Source organism: Camelus bactrianus, chromosome 1 (assembly GCF_048773025.1).
Source record: "Camelus bactrianus isolate YW-2024 breed Bactrian camel chromosome 1, ASM4877302v1, whole genome shotgun sequence".
Lineage (NCBI taxonomy): Eukaryota > Metazoa > Chordata > Mammalia > Artiodactyla > Camelidae > Camelus > Camelus bactrianus.
Window position 1 is genome coordinate 16,794,493 of NC_133539.1, and position 21,488 is coordinate 16,815,980.

The window sequence follows — 21,488 nt, forward strand, 5'->3', positions numbered from 1 at the left end:
TACTTTAAGATTGAGGTCCTAACCCTCCGTTCAGGAGCCATTCCTCTATTTACCCTCAGACTAGCTTAGTTGCTTGTCACTCCCTCCCCTCTGTCCACCTCTCTTACAGGTTAATCATATTACATTAAAGCAGTTTACAGATCTGAAGAGTAGATGATGGAGCATTTGAAGGCAAGGAGTGTAATATTCTTTCACATGCCCTAACACCTAAGAAAGTACAGGCACAGGTAGGACTTAAAGGATGTTTGCCAAATAACTGAATGGATAATTGATAAAATGCCTTGAAGATTACTAACTGAAAGGAGAGGGCTAGTAGCTTTGAGTGTGATCTGGACTTTGGAAAGTCCTCATCAGTTTAGACGTCAGAGCACCAATAAAGGCATGGCTGGGCTTGAGAGAATTTGTTTACAGACCGCCTTTCTATGTTGATTCTAGTTGAGTGCCTTTTTAAATGATCAATATTTTTAAGATATATTCCCACACACTGAATTTCAGAATCCAGTTAAGATTTTATTTCTTTACTCTCTTTATAGTAGAAATCTATATAACTGATGAAACTCTGCCTAAAGCGCGTTTTATAGACGTAGACAAGAATGAGAAAAAAAAATTCTTAAAGTTTTCTGAGTCAGAAAAGATCACAAAAGGCAGCCTCCTCTCTTTTGATGACTCAAACTCTTTATCTTTAAAAGCTGCAATATTTCTTCTTTTTTACATTGTATTTTATTTAGTACATAGCTAGATTCGGTTGATTTGTTAATTTTTGTCATTAAAAAATAAATTGACCACTACTGAATTTTATCGCTTCACTTAGGATTAAATCAATTTATTATGAAGATTGCCAAAATAGTCAGGTGCTCATTTCAAACAGTTGGTATTTTAATAATGAAAATAATTAAAATTGATTAGCATAAGCATCAGTCATTAATTAAGTAAACTTACCCAAATAGTTTTATATACTTAATCCTAAGGCAATAGAGATGAGAAAAACTTATTTTCAGATCTTTCCAATTTCATCATCCAAATTATTTTGTCTACTTTCTGTATTTTCGGCATACTCTTGAAATATTTTAGCAAAAATTTTTTATTCTTGAAAAAAAGGTAAAAGTTTCTAATAATCACTGCTATTACTATGTGTTTTTAAATTTTACCATTGATTATTTCTTACCTTTAGATACTCGTGACATAGATTCATAACTTTTTTCTTTTGACAACTCCTGATTCAGGCCCCAGATTCCAAATAATAAAATTATTAAAATATCTTTCATCTTAATATAAGATCTTAAACTCTCTTTGTATTTCCTGCAAAAGCTAGTAAAAGGCACAAAATTTTGCCTCTTTATCTTTTAAAATAAAGGATGGAAATAATTAGGTTTGTTTGGCATTCTCCATGTTTTTGTTTAAGACATTTACAGTAAAAAGAAAATTAACAAATTTAGGCAGAAGTTCAGTCTTCTTAGATTCATGGTTTATAAGTAAATTGTGTCAGTATAAATATATTTCAGCAATCCCATATTTTTCAAGTTAAAAATATATCCATATTTGGACACACAGATTGGCACAGTAACTGTCTATAAAATTCTTTTTCTAGGTTTCAATGATCTTATTAATCAGGAATATGTACATTATTCCTTAGGATATAAATGAAAGACCCTGAGGATTTTTCAGCCTTCTTACTATTCACAACTTTTTCTAACTCCCAGGGTAATCATAGCTTCATGAATTGATTTTATATTACATCTCACGAGAAGATTCTACTTCTTCCCAGTCTCATAATGCTGGCTAACATACTATTACCAAACCAAACCTGGGTTCACTCAAACAAAGCACAGCAAAAGTGATCTACTGACAATTGGTTGTGTTTGTCACGTTTTTTTCCAAGGCACCCAACGTGGGGCCAAGCAAGGAGAACAGGCAGCAGCTCATGCCCACCTCCCAGTGGATTTTAGGGAATGATTTTTAAAGACAACATGAGGGAGAGGGTCACAGGTTGTGTGATCAACTCGTGAACAATTCTTTAATTGGTTGATGGTGATGTAACAGGATGATGTTTCGCAAATCTCAATCATCAACCTCTGGTTCCAACCAGAGTGGGTCATATGTGCTGCTGGTTGGCATGACGTTAACTTCTTTACCTGGTGGGAGTTTTAGCATATGTGAAACAACTCAAGGATGTGGTTCAAGACATTATCTACAGCCTTTGAGGAACTAAAGGTTGCTTGACTGTTTTTCTTTTTTTCTGCATGTTCTCATTTTTCAGATTAAATTTGCTCTTTGGAACTCAGGGAAGGCCTAGAGGCTAAAACTTTTCTATAAACAAGAGGCGGGAGAAACAGGAAGAGTCTGTTTCGGGGACCCCTCTGCAGGGTCCTGCTTGGTTCAATACTGTATTGGACAAAGCTCTACAGTATTATTTTTATATCAGATATAAACTTGCTTTTATCTTAAAACAATATTTCGGGAAAAACTTAACATACGTAGTCAAGAATGGCTGTAGTTGATGACCTATGTGCCTACAACATAATCCTGACAAAACTTCAAAGATGTGAGAGGAACTAAATCTAGCCCTTGAGGCTCCTTTGAGCACCTCCAAATGGATTTTAAGCAATTGCTCCAGCAAAGGATTATACATACATTTTGGTTATTATATGTCTACAATCAAGATGGGTAAAAGCCTCAACTTTTACAGGGATAAAAAATAAAAAGTTGCCTGAGGAATTCAATACTCTTTTTAAGACAGTGGCTTTCACTTAACCAGAACTGTTATTAAGGAGCTTTGAAAGTCATTCTATTTAATTCAAAAACTCCAGGGCTCATGTCACTGTCAAGATTCAGATAAGTTAGAAACGACAAATGGAATTTGCAAACTTAAGCCAACTTTCAGAAACTCTTGAACTCTGTGAATATTAGGCCCCCCAATCCCAGAGGCTGCCTTAATACAGACAAAAATGTGATCATTTCACTAAAAAGGTATGAGAAACTTCTGTGAATATCCTGTGAAAAAACTTTATAACTTGACACCTGGAAAAGACATTCAAGAAGTTTTATCCTGAGCCTGGGGTAGATGTCAGGATGTAGATCCTTGGATTCATGTTTCTCAATTAAATAGACATAAGTCGTCTCAAAATTACTGACACTGTCTCAGTCAGAGACCTCACAATGAGGACTGGGGGGAAATCTCCCAGAAGCAGATGACTGCAGGAAGGAGACAGCTTCTGCATAATACTATCTGATCAAGCAGTTGAGACAACTCAAGGTAGACTGCTTCTGCCCAAATTTTATAGAACAATGCAAACAGGGCTATAGATTGTTAAGCTTTGATTTATGTGCTTCTCCTTGACTTTATATTCTTAGATTTTTTTTCCCATTTGCTTGTTTAATATGTGTGAGTTTTAACAGATTCATAATACCTCTTGACAATAATCAGGTCCCTATGCTTTTTTTTTAATTGCAAAGTGGTCATCACAATAAGTCCAGTTAACATCCATCACCATACATAATTGTAAATTTCTCTTGATGGGAACATACAACACCCTCTCTCCCAGCCACTTTCAAATATGCAGTACAGTATTACTACCTCTAGTCAACCTGCTGTACGTTACATGCCAATGGTAGGCATTTTATACCTAGAAGTTTATACCTTTTGACCCCTTAACCCATTTTGCCACCTCCACCCCACGCTTCAGGCAGCTACCAATCTGTTCTATATCCCTATTCTTAATATGCTTTTTCCACCCCCAGTCACTCCTTGAGATGAATCCAACACCTGGACACATTTTGCTCATATTTTGGCTAAAATGCATAATGGAACAGACTCTTGGGTTTGTACTCTTTCATTTTGATGCCGTTCAGTTTCCCTTTGGTACTGGTTCCTTGTAATAAATCTGCTTATTTTCCAAGTGGCTTTTTAGATGGCAGCACCACAACAGGCCAGGAAACCAGGAACCTAAAGCTTGTTATAACATATCTGTAATGGGAGTTTTGTTTCTGCACTGAAATGACCCACATAGACCATTCACACTTGCTAGCTTTCTAACCAAACTTACAAAATTAGATTCTGGCAAAGAACTGAGGAACTGATGGTGCATATTCCAAAACTGTCTCACAAAACAGCCCCGTTCATGTTCAATCTCAAACTCTTTAACTTTAGATCTCCCTAGTGAACTTGCTACTAAAAACCTATCTCCTGGTATCGGACCACTGTCAATGAGTCATGCCTAAATATTGCAAAGTTTTGGAACATCCCCAAGTTATATTTTTGGCTGAAAATAGATCATAGTAAAATAAGGAGTCTTGCTCTAGTTTTTGATACTTGACTGCTAACCTCTTTTAAACCTTTGGCTCCACATTGGGCAAGCTGATAAGAAATCCTGTGTGCTCTCTCCATTGGTGCTGGAGGGAAACTCAAACCGTGCAAGTCCTTGCCCATGTGTGAGAACCTTGCTTAAGTCCCATTTTTTAAAATGACTTTTATAATTTATTTTTAAAATTTTATTTCATTGTGGTAAGAACACTTAACATGAGATCTTAGCACATTTTTAAGTGCCTGATACAGTATTGTTGACTATTGGCACAATGTTGCAGGACAGAGCTTTATAGCTTATTCATCTTGAATAATGGAATTTTATACTCATTGATTAGTATCACCCCATTTCCCCCTCTGCCCAGCCCCTGGGAATCACAATTGCTATCTTTGATTCTATGAATTTGCCTATTTTGGGGTATCTCACTTAAGTGAAACCATGCAGTATTTGCCTTTCTGTGTCTGGCTTATTTCACTTAGTGCAATGTCCACCAGGTTTATCCATGTTGTTGCATGTTGCAGAATTAAATTCTACTTTAAGATTGAATAGAATTTCATTAAATATGTATATCATATTTTCTTTATCTATTCATCCATCAGTGGACAGTTAGGTTGTTTCTGTATCTTGGATATTACAAATAATATTTCAATAAACATGGGTGTGCTAATCTCTTTGAGATCCTGATTTCAGTTCTTGAATAGACACCCAAAAAGGGGATTGCTGATCATGTGGTAGACCTATTCTTGTTTTTTGAGGAACCTCTATACTGTTTTCATAGTGGCTGTTCCATTTTGCATTCCCATCAATAGCGTGCAAGGGTTTCAATTTCTCCGCGTTCTTACCAACACTTGTTTATCTTCTGTTTATTTTATAAAAGCCATCTTGATAGGTGTGAGGTGATATCTCATTGTGGTTTTGATTTGCATTTCCCTGATGATTATTGGCATTGAATGTCTTTTCATATACCTGCTGACCTTTGCTGTATCTTCTTTATAGAAATGTCTATTCAAGTCACCCATAATAAAACTCTGAGCCACTCTCCTTTTCTTGCTCTCCCAAGCCATTTGGGACTTGCTTGAGAGGCTTATTCTGCACTCCTCAGAACCTCAATTCAAGTAATAAACACTTTTAATCCTCTTGGTACATCTATGGTGTCATAAATTTTAACATTTAAACCAAATTTTATGAGGGGTCTATTCAGTATTTACAGAATGACCACAAAAGTTGGTATTGATTTATCTTCTAGCTTCACTTGGAAAATGACCAAAAGTAGTCATCTGAGACAAGCGGTGTTGACAAAAGTTAATTATTTGCTCAAGAAATTTTTATTCAAGGAGATAAACCTGTTAACTAGTCGAAAAATTGTTTGTTCCAAGAAATCTTGGCAAAACAACTTATCAGAGGTCACTTATCTAAGCAAATAGTTTTCTCAGGACAAAAGCATGCTCATTTAGACAAAGAGATTGCTTATCAGGACAACAGTCATCTCATCAAGACTGATTTCAAGACTCTGGCCCTGCTATGTCCATTAATCCTAAATTATCATGTCATGAATTCTGACAAGAACTCACAATTACTTTTCTTGCCTTGAAAGTCTTACATTATTAAAATACTAGAGTCCACTGAATAAAACCTATAAATGCCCTATCCTTTCCTCTCCCTTTGATACTATTAAGAGTTTATAAAGGTAGAATTTTCCATTTCTGGAATAAGTTCAGTAAACTAAGCTTTGAGTGATCAAAGTTTGTCTTTTTTTTTTTTTGAGGGGTTTGGTCTTTGAAATGAGTCTACAGTTGATGCATACTATGTCTTGCTTAAACCTTTAATTTTTTCTAATTGCTCTTTGTATGGCCTAACGTTGTTTACAAATCACCACTGCATCTCCAAAGAGCTGCCATCTTTAATACTGACCCTAGTATTTCATGGATAGTTTTTCTGTTCTGATATATTTCTGCCTCTATCAGGCCATAATCAATCTAAATTTAATATATTGTCAGGAATATGAAATTGTTGAGATCAAGAGACTGTGTCTGCTGTCTGTGGTACAGTAATTTACACAATAAGTACCCCAGGAAATGTTTATTATGTTAATGATTTCTTATTGAGTACAATATTGACAAAATTCTTGATTTCTCTCTTTATCCCCCAGCATGTGATGGTCTGCACCTTGTGATAGCTGTATTCATGTAGCTGATTCTTTAAAATGGAGGATAGAACCAAGTTGTACAAATTAAGTGTAGCGCCCAGAAATAAATCTAGTATTACAAACAAAACATAACAAAGAGCTTTTCATTCTCTTGTCACAGATACTCTGTTTTTATTATCAAAATCCAAAAGGTTGCATTGATATTTTGACAGGCACATTGTGTCTCCTATCAAGTATAGAATTAACTAAATCTTTAATGTCTAATTTTCTTTCTTTCCTTTTTTTTTTTTTTTTAACCACTTACAATGCTAAGTTATAGTTTGTAGTATTTCCACTCCTATTGTTGTTTCTTTGGACCAGGAGATAATTATTTTACTTCATTATTAAATAACTCAAGCCTCTTAAAATCTTGTCAGATCTTGATTCTATCATAAATACTATATTCATTATCCTTTTCTGTTTTGTGCTAGTTACAGATTTAGTATTATACTCTCTGAAACTTTATCTTGATTGTTGATGAACATCTGAAACCAACAGATCCAAGGAAAGAATTTTGTGCCATAATGTGGAAGACCTACAATCGTGCTATCATCATGTGCAGGGATAGGCCATTTGGTCATGTGTCTAGGCTGGAAACATAAGGAAAACCTGAATGATCTGGAAAGTGCTCTCAGACCTTCTTTCATGCTTGGATCAGAGTCTACAGATAATCAATGTCTTTGAAATGAAACACTGAAAACTCTGTGGTTTGCTTACAATTCTGACTGCTTTCACTGATGGAATATTGATTCATTCTTCAAGTCTCATCTTACATTCACTTTTCTGTGAATCTTTCTGATCACCCTTTCCAAGATTTGGTTAAGTGCCTCATCCTCGTGCTCCTTTAGGACCCTTTACTATTACTATTACAAAAGTTTCATATTTATTATAATTGTTTATGCACATGTTTATGTTTCACACTAAAACGTAAAAAAAAAGTCAGAGAGAAAACTTAATTTTGTTCATTAATTGTTATCTGCAGCTCCTAGATTTGTGGCTGACATATATTCAATAAATATAAAATGTCATCCCAAATACATTCATGTTACTTTCTAATGAATGAGGAAGCATAACTTCTTTATTTCCTATGACTGATCTAATCTCTTTTAAGAGCCTCAATCTCACTGGGTATCAGGCACATTAAAGCTTGAATTAAAAAAAAAACAATATTTTTATTTTTTTCAATATGTATCCCGAGTTGAACTCTCAATCAAGGGCTGATATAAAAGGATTTTATGTGAAGAATCAGTTTTTCTCAGTCCTTCCCCCTTTCAATCTACCCCTGACCCTTTAGTCCTATCTTCCAAGGTAGTAAGTAGTTATATGAAGAAGTGTACTGAGTCCTTACAGAGCACGAAAGAAAACATTCTTTTGAGCCATGAAGTCTTCTGGGTCCCACTGGCTCAGGGAGTGGCTGGTTTCTCTGTAATAAGGAATTTGGTTGCCCTTTGTCTCTAGTTCTGGGAAGTAGCTTCCAAACCCTCGGAAATTCCCCAGGTTGTAGAGTATCTTTGTGTATGGTGGACTCTGAGTGTTTATGCTCATGAGTTGAGTCATGCTGGGATTGTAAATAGTTTGTAATGATAATGACTCTGGGTAGGGACTGGTGACTATTCAACCATGTGGCTAGGGGGTTCTGGCTTTGAGCCATGTGGTATCAACTCAACCTGTGGGGAAGGAAAGGGTGCTGGAAATTGAGTTCAGTTGCATGGGCAATGATACAATCAGTCATGCCTACATAATGAAGCCCCAATAAAAAATTTGGACACCTAAACTCAGAAGAGCATCCTTGGTTGGCAACATGCTATATTGCATGTCATAACATACACATGTGCTGGGAGGGTGACATCTCCTAATTCTACAAGGAGAGGACACTGGAAGCTTTGAGTTTGAGGTCCTTTGAGACCTTGACTATGTGTCTTGTGTTTGACTGGCTCTATTTTGAATCCTCTCTGCTGTAATAAAACTGTAATAAATAGTATAACACTTTCCTGAGCTCTGTGAATCATTGTAGCAATTATCAAACCCAAGAGGATAGAGAAAACCCTCAATGTAACCATTTGGTCAGAAGTGAAGGTGGCCTGGAGAACTCTCAGGTTTGTGGCTGGGGTCTGAAGTAAGGGCAGTCTAGTGGAGGACTGCACCTTTAACTTTTGAAGTTTGACCTAGTTCTATGTAGTTAGTGTAGAAGCCATTGCATTGGTATTTTCTGGGCTAATGCTGAGCAATTCTTGTAATGATCCTAGCTCTTTATAGACCCACCCTCCCTTGTAGAGTGCCTGTGGTCCTTATCTAGAGGATTCTGTTAATCTGAGTCCCCTGGATACCACAGGGACCTGTGTGCACTGCTTGAGGTTCATACATCTATCCGCCATAGCTTTTGGCATGCTATTATTCTCTATCTTATTAAAAGTGGCCACATGCGCTAGAGGTTAGTACTGCCTCTAAAATTTCCAAAGCGGATTTTGTGATGTGCCACCTAGACTCCCCTTCAGGACTAAAAGACTTAGTCCTTCAGCATCTCAGGAGGTTCTAGCTAACTACCGTTAGAGGACAAGCCCTGTCTAGAAAATGCCCCATCCCAGAGTCAGCTGCTTTGCCCAAGGCCACACCCGCTTCCTAGAGATAACCTGCATTCAGTGATGACAGATGCAGGAATATTAAACCCAGCCCTCTAACTACAATGAAGGCAGTGCTGAAGGGTCATCATTGCTTCAGAGCTCCTCATGGGCTTGGCTAGGGTTCTGTGTGGGCTACATCACAGCTCAGCTTCTCCTTCTGTCCAATCCTGCCTCATTTTCTTTCTTTTCTAAGTTGCCTAGCACACTGTGATAAGGTTCCTGCATGTTCATCTTTTCAGATTCTGCTTCCTGGAACCCCAACCTGCAATTGTGGGTGCCAGGAATGGTCAGAGAAATGAGGGGCAGAATTCAGGAGCTTAATCATTTGCTAGCTCACATCTAAGGTCCATTGTTAGTGTTAGATGATGACAGATGACTCTGATACAAGGGAACAATAGTGTTGTTAAAATCTCTCACAGTGAACAGGATTGGTATATCAGTGGAGAGGAATGCACTAGCAGGGGCGATATAACGCAACTTTGAGTTTGTTTCCATCCGTTCATGTGGATGTAGCCCACCCCTCCCTATTAAGGGTTAGCACACTCCCTCCACTCTAGAGTGCTTCTGTTGTAGGAACATGTATGTCTCATTCCAAGGATCTGTCCTCATCTCCTTTCCTGGTTATTAGACCATTGAGATTATATCTCAACATAATTTGGCTGTAGGAAGTGTTTGGTTGGATATAAGGGATTAAAGAGACTACTACCCAAAGAGCTGCAGGAAATAACTTTCCTTTTCCTCTGGAGAAAAATAAGGTTCATTCTTTAAAGAAGGTTAGAAAAGAAAATGAAAGTGCATGACACAAAAATACACCGAGAAAATATATTTTTAAATAAATGAATGACAGTTGATGTGAGAGTTCTTCTAAGAATATTCCATGTCCTATCAAGGCAGAAGTTCTTTTTCTTGTGCACGCCATTAACCTCTTATTCACATTTTTGTTGTAGGAGTTATTCCACCACTGTTATCCTTCAGAGACCTGTCCTTTTTGGTGCTGGAGGAAATTCTAGAGAATAGTGAGTACGCTTGATTCATCCTTAAACACATAGCAGACCACTAGCATAGTATCTGGCTTTGAGATGAAACACTGAAACTTCTGTGGTTGCAATTCTAACATCATTCTGACTGAAGAAATATTAACTCATCTTTCAAGTTGCCTCTTAAACTCAGTTTTCTTAATATGCTTAATATTTTTCGAATTAGTGAGTGAGTAGATGAATGAACTTTTTAAAATTTACATTGAGATGATGGAAGCCACTTTTCTCAGATATGTGGCTGGTTAAATGGCCTGATACAGCTGACATTTGGATATGTTTGAATTTGAGTTGGCATGGTTATACTAACATGATAACACTAAGTGGAATTTTCATTTCTAGACATCGGTCAGTTAATATTTTGGGGGAAGGCAGTTCTTCCTTAGCCCACCAAAAACACATGAAGTTTGACAGATGGGTAATCCTAATCAATTCCATTTTGCTTACACCGAGCTATAATGGTGGAATGTTGTCAAAATCCAACCCTAAAGACTGAGATTATTACCTCCAATGAACTTATGTGTTCAAGCTGCCAATCTGAGGCTTAAGGTAAGCTCTCAAAATATGGTTGATAGCAGTACCTCTATGTCGACTGAAGCCAAATAGCTTAAAGCCCCTTGAAGAGACTTTATTCTCATCTAAGTTAGGAAATGCAGCAATGCAACTGAGTTCTGAGTGCCCAGAATGGTGGTAAAGATTCAGGATGCTCAGCTCCAAGTGACAGATGTAAATTCTTGGAACTTGTGCTGAAAGGGAATTAGAATCAACTGGCTGCATGATGAAGAGAAGACACAGTGCTGTGGCAGGACATTCATAAGAAATATGGATTCAGCTGGTGCTGTTTACAGATCAGAAAAATATATTTTTGTGCTAAATCCAATCTGTGATGTTCTGATGAGAACATGTGGCATCCAATAATCCACTATCAAAGCTGATCTCCTGACTCTCACAAAGAGTGATTAGAGTCTCCTATTTATTTCATTCTTCCCAATGTTATCTTTGGGGGATTAAGGATGACTGATGCTGATACACGGAAACAGCCAAGTAATTCTTGAGACAGAGAAATGACAGATATATCTAGCTCTGCACCTGAACACTGGGAAAATATTGATGAAAGTTTGACTTGAGTTTAGAAATGTGCACTCAGATAGATCTTAGGCATATTTTAATCATGCAGGAATGAGGAGAGCTAAGTGAAGTCTCAGTAAACGGCACATTTGGAATGTCAAACTTGCATTTTCGTGACTATACTTCCTACTTGGAAATGAAATTAAAATAACTAGAATCATACACTACAGCAGCATTTACTAGACGGTGTCTACAGATTTCTTTGCAAAAAGAAAGATGCTTAAAAATTTCCACTGTATTAATATACTGCCACAGTGAGTTTAGTACTGAAATATGCTTTTGGCAGAGACACATTTACTGTCAGTGTGTCAATACCTAGGGCAACCCAACACAAGCTTCATAACTGCGAAAAATGAGCAGTGTCTGATTTCTTGTGCTTCTCAGGCCCTAGCAAAGTAACTGGAAAATGTATGTATTGCTTCATAAATGTTTGTTGAATTGCGTTATATACAGATTACAGACTGCAAATTTCCTCAGAAGCAAACAAAAAAATGAAACATCAAAGTGCGGATGTCATTGTAAATATATTTCACTGAACCTTGAAGAAGCTTATTTATATATAAATGTCCAGTTTTATTTCTAAAACTGAATGTATTTACTTTTATTTAAATAATTGCTTGCAAAACAGGTTTTTTTAAACTGAAGTTTAGTCGCTTTACAATGTATTAATTTTTGGTGCACAGCATAGTAATTCAGATACACACACACACACACACACACACACACACACGTATGTATATATTCAAAATAAAGTTTCTTAAACCAAAGAACTACTCTTTTGTCCCACGGTGGGGTAATTTATTAGCAACAAACCCATTTTGATATGACCTCAATTCCACATTGATAGATCCCTTCAATAAGCCATCATAATATGACTTAAGGATTCTATTTAATATTATATTGTCCATTAAGTTGACTGGGTGATTTAGCACCAAGGGAAAAAATGACCTCATTTGAAGAATTGATATATTGGTTTTTATCAGATCATGACAATTGGATAATTTATCATGTTTCCAGTTTCATCGTGTCAGGATGCCCCCAAACTAAATTTAATGCTCAATTAATGTAACTACTTAGGCATATGTTGATATATTTTCTTTGGCATATTTTTATTTTCTCTTTCTATCCTAATATTTATATAATAAAACTGAGTGAATCAGTGCATATGTAATAGGTATATAGATAAGTAGTCAACTAGAAGACCAGATATTTGTTATTATAAAGATGTTAAATCCACCAATCTGAAAAAAATCTTTTGTTGGTAAGACAAACAAGACCTGAGGACATAAACATTAAATGAAAGGAGTGACCTTCAAACTAGACACCATTGCTTATCACATTTGTTAAAGTCATCAGAATATTGGTCTTTTCTTCTTCCAGTTTCAAAAGGGAGGATTAAATAAACACTTGTTCTGTTTAAGATAATTTTGTGTCCTAAATATAGGAAGGATAATTAATATTAGCTTTCCCATCATTTTATCAAAAGTAGAATTCAAATATCATCTGGAATTGTATTTTTTTTTAATTTACTTCTACAATAATATGTAAATACTCAAATTTATTTATGTAAATTTGTTTTTATTATATATAGTAAAATTATGGTTACTATAACATATAATATATAGTACATGTAATATGTATATTTACATAAATATATATTTATATAGTATATAAAATATGAAGAATATTGGATATTATTTTAATTGCTTTTGAAGAATCAATAGAAAATTTAATTTGTTACTGTACGAATCTGTGATAATATTTTGTCAGGCTTCTAAAATTGAAATTTGCCTGAGTGACATTTGTGGAATTCTTTTTCAAGAGTAAACTCTCACACTATGCAAAGAAGTAACTAAAGTCTTCCTTAAATAGGAAATTAGTATAAACCAGCAATACTGTTATGTTGAAGATTAGTGTCAAATAAAGAAGTTGAATGTGTACCATGTTGGAGAGCTTTCCCTTATGGAATTGACAAAGCTGGATGCTTAAAGCTAAGTTTCTATAACAGAAAGCATTTTACATAAACTTCTGTTACTTGCTCCTTTGGACAAGATAATATGCTATGGAGTCTTTGCACTAACCAAAGTTTATAAAAGCAGTTACTCTGATATGTTACGTGAAAGCTTAAAAATTGAGATGTACAATATTCATGAAGACTACTAAAGAAGCAAAGAAGATTGAGTTACATCTTTGCTGAGTGGGAGTTTTTATTTGTGCTACTTTGTCACAATCAAGAATTCTGGGAAATCCAAACCCCTAAGAGTCTATTACTGAGATCTCAAGACAATAGGTAGAGCAATGAAACACAGCCTTGGAGCTTTTCAATTTGATGCAGGTATCATTTCACAATGGATTTCTATGTTCAGATAGTGAATTCCACTTCATTAGAAAACAGATAATGCCTCCAGCCCCACCCACCTATGGCAATTCAGAGAAAATGTAGTAGCACATAGATTTTATATTCATACCACTGTTTTGGCTTCTTCTATTTAGTAAAGATAGTTTTGAGTTCCTCTCTCCTCATGTATGAGATATTTAAAAAGTAGAATCACTAAATACCAGTATTTCTTCTTAGTGACTTTTAATTCATTCTTTTTTTTTTTTAACATTTTTTATTGATTTATAATCATTTTACAATGTTGTGTCAAATTCCAGTGTTCAGCACAATTTTTCAGTCATTCATGGACATATACACACTCATTGCCACATTTTTTTCTCTGTGAGTTATCATAACATTTTGTGTATATTTCCCTGTGCTATACAGTGTAATCTTGTTTATCTATTCTACAATTTTGAAATCCCAGTATAATTCATTCTTGAAGACCCTACCCCTAAATGAAAAAACATTAAATGAGAAAAATTTTTTTTCTTTAATTTCAATGGAAAAAAACCCATGATGCACATCAACTTAACCCAAATATATAAACAATTTTCACAAACAGAAGTATATGTCAAACAAAATGAGTTTACACAAGTTATAAATAATTTGAAACTAAATACAATAAAAAGTAGGAAAATTAATATATTTATTTCAAACTTCTTTCTGTGCCATATTCTTTGCAACATTGTTTAATCTCTTGGAGGACTTATGGTTATTTTGCATTCAAATGCATTTTAAAATAGAACTTTACCACAGGAAAACATCGTTAGGACAAAATAAAGGCTTAACACTGAAGCCTTGGAAAATTGTGGAAAACACAAATGTACACAATAGACCAAAGTCATAGTATGTACTGTCTCTTTATCTCTCTCTTTTTTATAGAAATACACAAAACAAAAAGGGTTTTGGACTCATCTAAACAACTGTACAATTCAAGTTTGTTTCAGAAAACATTCTCTGAATAAAAACCTTTGTGTTGAGTAAACTGATAAGTGTGCTTTTACCTGAAATCATAATGTTAAAATAGCACTATTCTGTAGTATTTCTTTGATGAGGTTTGGAGTGAAAACTTATTAAACAAATAAAAGAGGAGACATCATCAAACAATGCAAAATGTTTTTGTAAGTTGATCTGGCTAAAAGTCTGACTACTACAGATCTACCTCACAGAAAAACGTTCAGTAATAAATATTAAATAATAAACTTAATTGTACACCACTTCTGAGTTTTCCATAGCTCTTAATTTGTAAATTGATGTCTAATTAAATTGACACTTTACCTATCTTTGTTTATATCTATTTCATCCCAAATTAGCTTTTCAAGAGCTTCTTGATGTTCAGGATGTCTTCAGAAGCCTTGGAAATACTATTTCCCCTAAATAGGATATTTTATGTTAAAGTAAAATATACAAAAAAAATTCAATAGTCGAGGATTAAATTGAAGCTTTAACTTCATTCTTAGGCTTTTTTTATTAATGGAATATATTAAATTACTGAGGATAATGACACCATAAGGGAAAGGATCTTGAGTGACTCTAGCACCGTCCCCCACCCCCCGTGGTTTATATTCACCAGGGAAATGGTAATTTTTATTATTTAACTTGACATGAACAGAATTCAAACTGACATTTCTTACAATGCTCTGCTATTTTTGTTTCACTTTCATTAGCATCTGCCATGCCAAGAATGCTGAAGGGAGAAAGAGTTAACTTTTTCTTTCCTTTGAAAGAAGAGAGGCTGAAGTTGTCAGAAATTCTGAGCTGGTCTGTTATCTCCTTATTCCTTTATTCTATCATGAATGAGGAGAAAAATTTAGGAAGTTATACTGATAGAAAAATTTTTCTAACCTAAGTCAGCCAATTGGCAGAAATCCTCTGGAGAATATTCTTTTGAGAGTTGAACTTCCTAATACAAATGTTCAGAATGTCTGGGTTTAAGTGTCTGCTGTGGAGAGACAGGGGACAAGACCAGGACACAGTGGGTGGGCAGAAGAGGAATATGGTGGGGCCTTGATTATTGTGTCTTACACCAAAAAATGTTAATTTAGCCATCTCAGCCATTCTTGGACACAAACTGTGCTATGAACAATCAAAAGAAGCAAACATTGGAACTTGAGTCTAAAGAACAAGTTTTCCTCAGGGATTGTTCTCAGATCATTATTCCCTATATTCAGAGGATTTGCTTCTGGCTAACACCTTGTATTAGTTTATGAGGGCTGCCTTAAAAAAAATACCACACATCAGCCGGCTTAAGCAACTGAAACTTACTGTGTCATAATTCTGAAGACTAGACATTCAAGATCAAGTTGTCAGCAGATGAGGTTTCTCCTGAAGCCTCTCTCCTTGGCTCACAGATGGCTGTCTTCTTGCTGTGTCCTCGCGTGGCCTCTTCTCTCTGCACAAACATTGCGGGTGTTTCTCTCTCTTCGTCTAAGGACACCAACCATATTCATAGGGCTTAATTTTAACATAGCTACATCTTTAAAGGTTCTACTTTCAAGGAAAATCATATTCTGAGCTACTGGGAATAAGGACTTCAACATATGAATTTGGTAAAGACAATTCAGTCCGTTACAACTAAATATTATTTACCTTTAAGTAAAGCTTGTCAAAAAATAAATGGAATATGATACCATTCCAAAGATATGAAAACTTATTTTGAAAACTAACCTACTTAATTGAGGACCATCAAGCCCAAAAGTCTTTAAGCTTGTATAGACATTAAAACATTTTTGTCAGCACCAAATTTAATGGTAATGAATTAACTGGATATTCATATAGGAAAAAAAAAACATTATTTTTCAACTTCTAATTCATTCTATAAGCACAATTTATTTCAACCTAGATCATAGACCTAAGCATAATTGCTAGAGTTATATAATTTGTAAAAGAAAACTAAGAGAATATATTTGTGACCATGGGGATAAGCAAACATTTTAGGGTGGGATACAAAAAGAACTATTCATACAGGAAAATAAGTGCACACACATACATATTCATACACATATCACTACAAATTAATCATTGATAATCAATAACTATAAGCCGTATTAGTCTAAATCTGGAAACAAATCAAATGCCTGTAACAGGAGACCATGATAAACACATCGTGGTAAACCCACATAATGTAGCACCACTCAGCACAAAAGGCAACAGGTTACTGAGACATGAAACCACATGGATGGGTCTCAGACACTCAAAGAGACACAAGGAAACTTTCTGCAGTGCCAAAATGTGCTAGGTCTTAGCAAATGCACTGAGCTGAAAGCTTAGAATCTGTGCACTTTGTTGGATAAAAAATGTTTTTAAAGAAAAAAGAAAAATACACATATCCACAAAACTTTTTGGAAATGATAAAAAGACTGAACATCTATTTTATGGCTATTAGATATCATTGCATTTAAATTTCTGGAAGAACAAGCCTCAACTAAATTATTCTCCATTATAGGAGATATTCAATAGCTAGGTGCCCAGGAGGAGTTAGTTAATTTGGAAAGGTGATGGGAAATAGGAGGTTTATGAGAAGGTAATTTTATTTAATTGTATTTTTCTGATAGAAAGAAAATTAGCTTCTGGGAAAATATATGCAACACAACCAAAAAGTATGTGCAAATATTCTTAGAATTGTCTTAGAAGTAATCTAAAATCATTTTACTGTAATTTTGCTCAAGTTTCAGCCTGGGAAATAGATACGCTTTTTATTCCTATGCTATAGGTTACCCAATGAAAAATACAGCATCAATCCCTATCATTCATAAAAGTCTCTGATGACTTGTGAACTTCATGCAATTTATACTTTAATCACTGCTCTTGGTAGTAGAGAAGTGACTGCCTCTGTTGTATAGTTCCCTTGACACGTGCAGAGGTTATAAAAGAGGGAGCTAAAATATAACCTCTATTTGGATGCAATTTTTTCCTTCTGGGAAGCGTATTCTTAGTGAGAAAAGGATAAAGCCTCTTCTACAGTTCCTCTTATATTCACAGAAAGTTCCCAGGAAGACTTTTAGTTACATAATTAACAATTTGAAGATGATGTGGGAAGGAAAAAGTGCATCCTTCGGTGCAGTCTTCAGAGAGAGCGATGAACATTTTCAATCAGGTCTTTGAATCAGGGTGAGCGTTCTGTTTTTATTTCCACTTCATATGGACTTGTTTACAGTTGAGTGATTCCAAGCTGCCACTGAGAAACTTAGATTAAAATGAGTAAGTGGATGAACAAACTAAATACATCGACATAAAAGGGAATATTTAGTAACTTTTACTTAGCAAGTTATTTTGTGTAATACTAAATCACATGAAAAATGTACATGATAAATAGAAAAATAAAACTATACCAAAATCAGCACAGAAACAACACAAATAATAGATAACATCTATATAATGATGATCAGTGGCAGATACAGTTCTAAATAATGATGGATATTTAACTTATTGACCACAACATTATGAGCACGTACTAACATCTTCTGCATTTTACTTATGAGATATCTGAGGCCCGGTCAAGACTAAATAAGGACAAAAAATCCCTCCTTCCCCCCAGAAAGGTGGAGCTGGGGTGAAGAGGACTGGAAAGAGGACCCCAAACCCCTCCCTGCCAGTGAATATTCTGCCCATTCATTTTTATACCCATATAACCAGGATGACAAAGAAACTCAGGAGAGTGACCCACCTGGGTCTTCCTGAGCGTCCCTTGAGAGATGCTATCTACCCCTTAACAAATCCTTGCTTTGCTCTCTTGACCTTTGTGTCTCATTTCTGCATTCTTTTTGTGACAAGACAAGAACTTGCTCTCTGATGACAATTCTACAAATACGGAATATTTGTAGACATGGTGATACAGAAGAGAGGGCATTCTAAGTAGAGAAAATGCCACAAATCCTGGCATCGGTGAGCTGATATTAGGGGGCTTTAAATGCCAGGGTAGGGAATTTAAATTGATTTGACAGGCAACAGATGATGATCAGAGGTTTTGATCAAGGACATCTTACTATCTATCATGTAAAAGAAAAGGTGAAACTCCAATATTGGGAAGGGTGAATTAGATGAGGAATGTTTGATGAAAGATTAGTTATCATATTAATTCAAATATGGCCTAGATAAATATAAAGGATTCTATATTTAGGCATGGTAGGAGGAGAGTGTATAGATTATTGGCATAAACTGTCATAAAACCTCAAAAGCACCCAGACTAAGGGTTTATTTTTGTAAGTTAGTTGGCTGGCCTGGTTGTTCTTCAGCTCCCTTGACCTCGGCTGGGATCACTCACATGTCTCATGGCCATGTGGCTGATGCTGATCTGGGATGGCCATCCTGAAATGACTAAAGAAACTTGACTGAGCGTCATAAACCTCTCCTCCTCTAGCAAGCTTGTCTTGGCATTTCTCACGCCAGTGTCAGAGGGACAAGAGCAAAGTGGAAAAGCACAAGCTCTTTTCACAATTGTCTATTTGAGTCACATCTACTAATGGGGCAGCGGACAGTGCAAATGTCAAGCTCAGAGTCAGAAATACAGGGCACCAAAAAACAAGTGAAAACAAAAAACGATCCAGGGAAAGGGGGAAGGATTTGGGCCATTTTTGCAATATACTTACCACAGAATGGAAGGGAGAGGACAGACTTAAATAATATACGTTATATTTATTTAAATATGGAACACTTCACCAATTTGCATGTCATCCTTGCACAAGTGTCAAGCTATTCTTCTCTGTATCTTTCCAATTTTAGTATATGTGCTGCTTAAGCAAGCATTTAAATGATATTTTGAATGTGTGTGTGTGTGCAGTATTTGTGTATTTAAGTAGTAACCGCTTAACCAAAATAAATTGGTACACTATTCCCCTGGTGGTGACATAATTTTCAAAGACAGTATGAAAACAGAAAGGTAGAGAGCAAAAGACCGATAGAGAGAGATGGAGAGAATGTGTCACATAAACAACTTGGAAGGATGTCTATGAATTGGCTACAAATAAAAAGTTGGATTTGAGTCAATGGAATTGCAAGACCCTAGCCCTGTTAATTTTAGATTTACGGGAAAAATGAAAAACTGAAGCCCAAGCAGAAAATATATTCCCAGAACAGGCTTTAATTGGTTGTTTCCTGGAGTCAGATAATCTGAGACTGTACTCTGACTGTGTTAAATTTTACGTCTGGCCCTCAGGCATCTCATCTGTTACATATGGATAGTAGTATCTACTTGACAGCTACAATTTTAAGGAGTGAATGAAACATCTGACAAAAGACAGAAGTATTGTTAGTACTCAGTAAGTACGTCCATGTTCTTCCTCTCCATCTTCTTTGCTTAACTCTCCCCTATCCCGATTGTGTGTGTGGGTGTGTGTGGGTGTGTGTGCGTGTGTGTATGTAATGAATGTTCTTTTTTTTTGCAGTCTTCATCTTACTTTTTTAAAATCTATATAAATGTATTTGGATAAATATCTGTATACATATTTTAAAAACTATATTATACACGAGTCATTTTTAATTAAAATTTGTAATTTAGTGTGCCATGGACATGTAATGAATGTTCTTTTTAGTTTAGAGAACAAAGACTAAAAAGGCTCATGTTGCTATAATAGTACAAGTAAGTAAAAAACTACAATCTTGAATATTTACTCCTTTTCTGCAGAAAAAAGATTAGTGACAAGACCTTGAGATTCTTACACAAACTCTGCTGATACATTTTGAGGGGTTATGTAAATGTTAAAATCCTTGTCACAGTTGTCTGTGACTACTTGCCTATTGATGACATCTGTGGATTCTCTGATTTTTTCATATGTTGTATCATGAATTTTTAGACTCTGTACACTTTAATTTTGAAGCAACTAAACTAGATGAAATAAAAATAAGATTGTGAAATGTTTAATCACCTCAGGATTAAAAGTGACAACAAAAACAATTAAAAAATCAACAACTACTATCTTAAAATAAACTTATAAAAGTGCACTAGTTATTGACAAGTTCAACCACACAGATTCAAATAGATGTAAAGACGTTTCTAAAAATGAAGTGCTCCATTTGTGCAGATAGGTAGAAGGAAAATTACTTTGGATTTTTTCACAGTCAAATTAATAAATATGCCATTGTATTTGACATTTCTTGATGTACTCTAATTTTAATTTAATTTAATTGTGATTCAATTTCTGTCTAATTTTATAGCTAAATACTTATACACAATAAGTTTATTATGATGTTTTGTATAAGGATTCATGGGTAATAGATAATGAATCCTTAGATGAGTCAATGAATGATCTAATGATCATTATTATTAACAGATGTTTGTAAAATCTACTCTTTTCTAGGAATATTATAACATAAAAAATTAGAAAGATCCTTATCCACTAAGACACTGGACTAATTTCTTGGTGGAACAAGATAGCACTTGTGATGATTGATTTCAGGGACATTGAAATACATAATATTACTTCTCAAAATAACTTCTATTCTCTAAGAATTCTCCATAATTTTCACATAGTGGAAAAAGCAGAGTTTTTGAAAAATTATTATTTTAGGTGCAATTAATTCTAGCAGAAGTGATTATTGTCAACTGTACAGGTTACTGGAAGTTGAGGTTATTTGGTGACTCTATTTGAAGGTGACTGAAAAGGGAATACAATTAAAGGCAGGCACTCTTCAAAATGGGTTTTAATAATGAAAAAGAGCAGAGTGTAAGGGACTTCTCAGCACCAAATAGAGAGATCACCAAAGATAAATATTGTCTTTGCAATTTTACCCAGAGCTGGCTCCATTTTTTTTTTTAATGCAGAAAAGCAATTTATTCCATTATCAGCACTTACACAGTTAGTCATGGAGAGTAACAGGCCTGCTGGTGAAACAGGTCACCCA

General features: G+C 35.2%; 1 non-coding gene across 1 annotated transcript; it reads right to left on the minus strand.

Annotated features, from left to right (window-relative positions):
* Positions 1-19,287: 19,287 nt before the first annotated feature.
* Positions 19,288-19,390, minus strand: LOC123617359 (U6 spliceosomal RNA). The gene has a single exon (XR_006725504.1). It is a non-coding gene; the product is annotated as a U6 spliceosomal RNA (small nuclear RNA).
* Between the last annotated feature and the right edge of the window lie 2,098 nt (positions 19,391-21,488).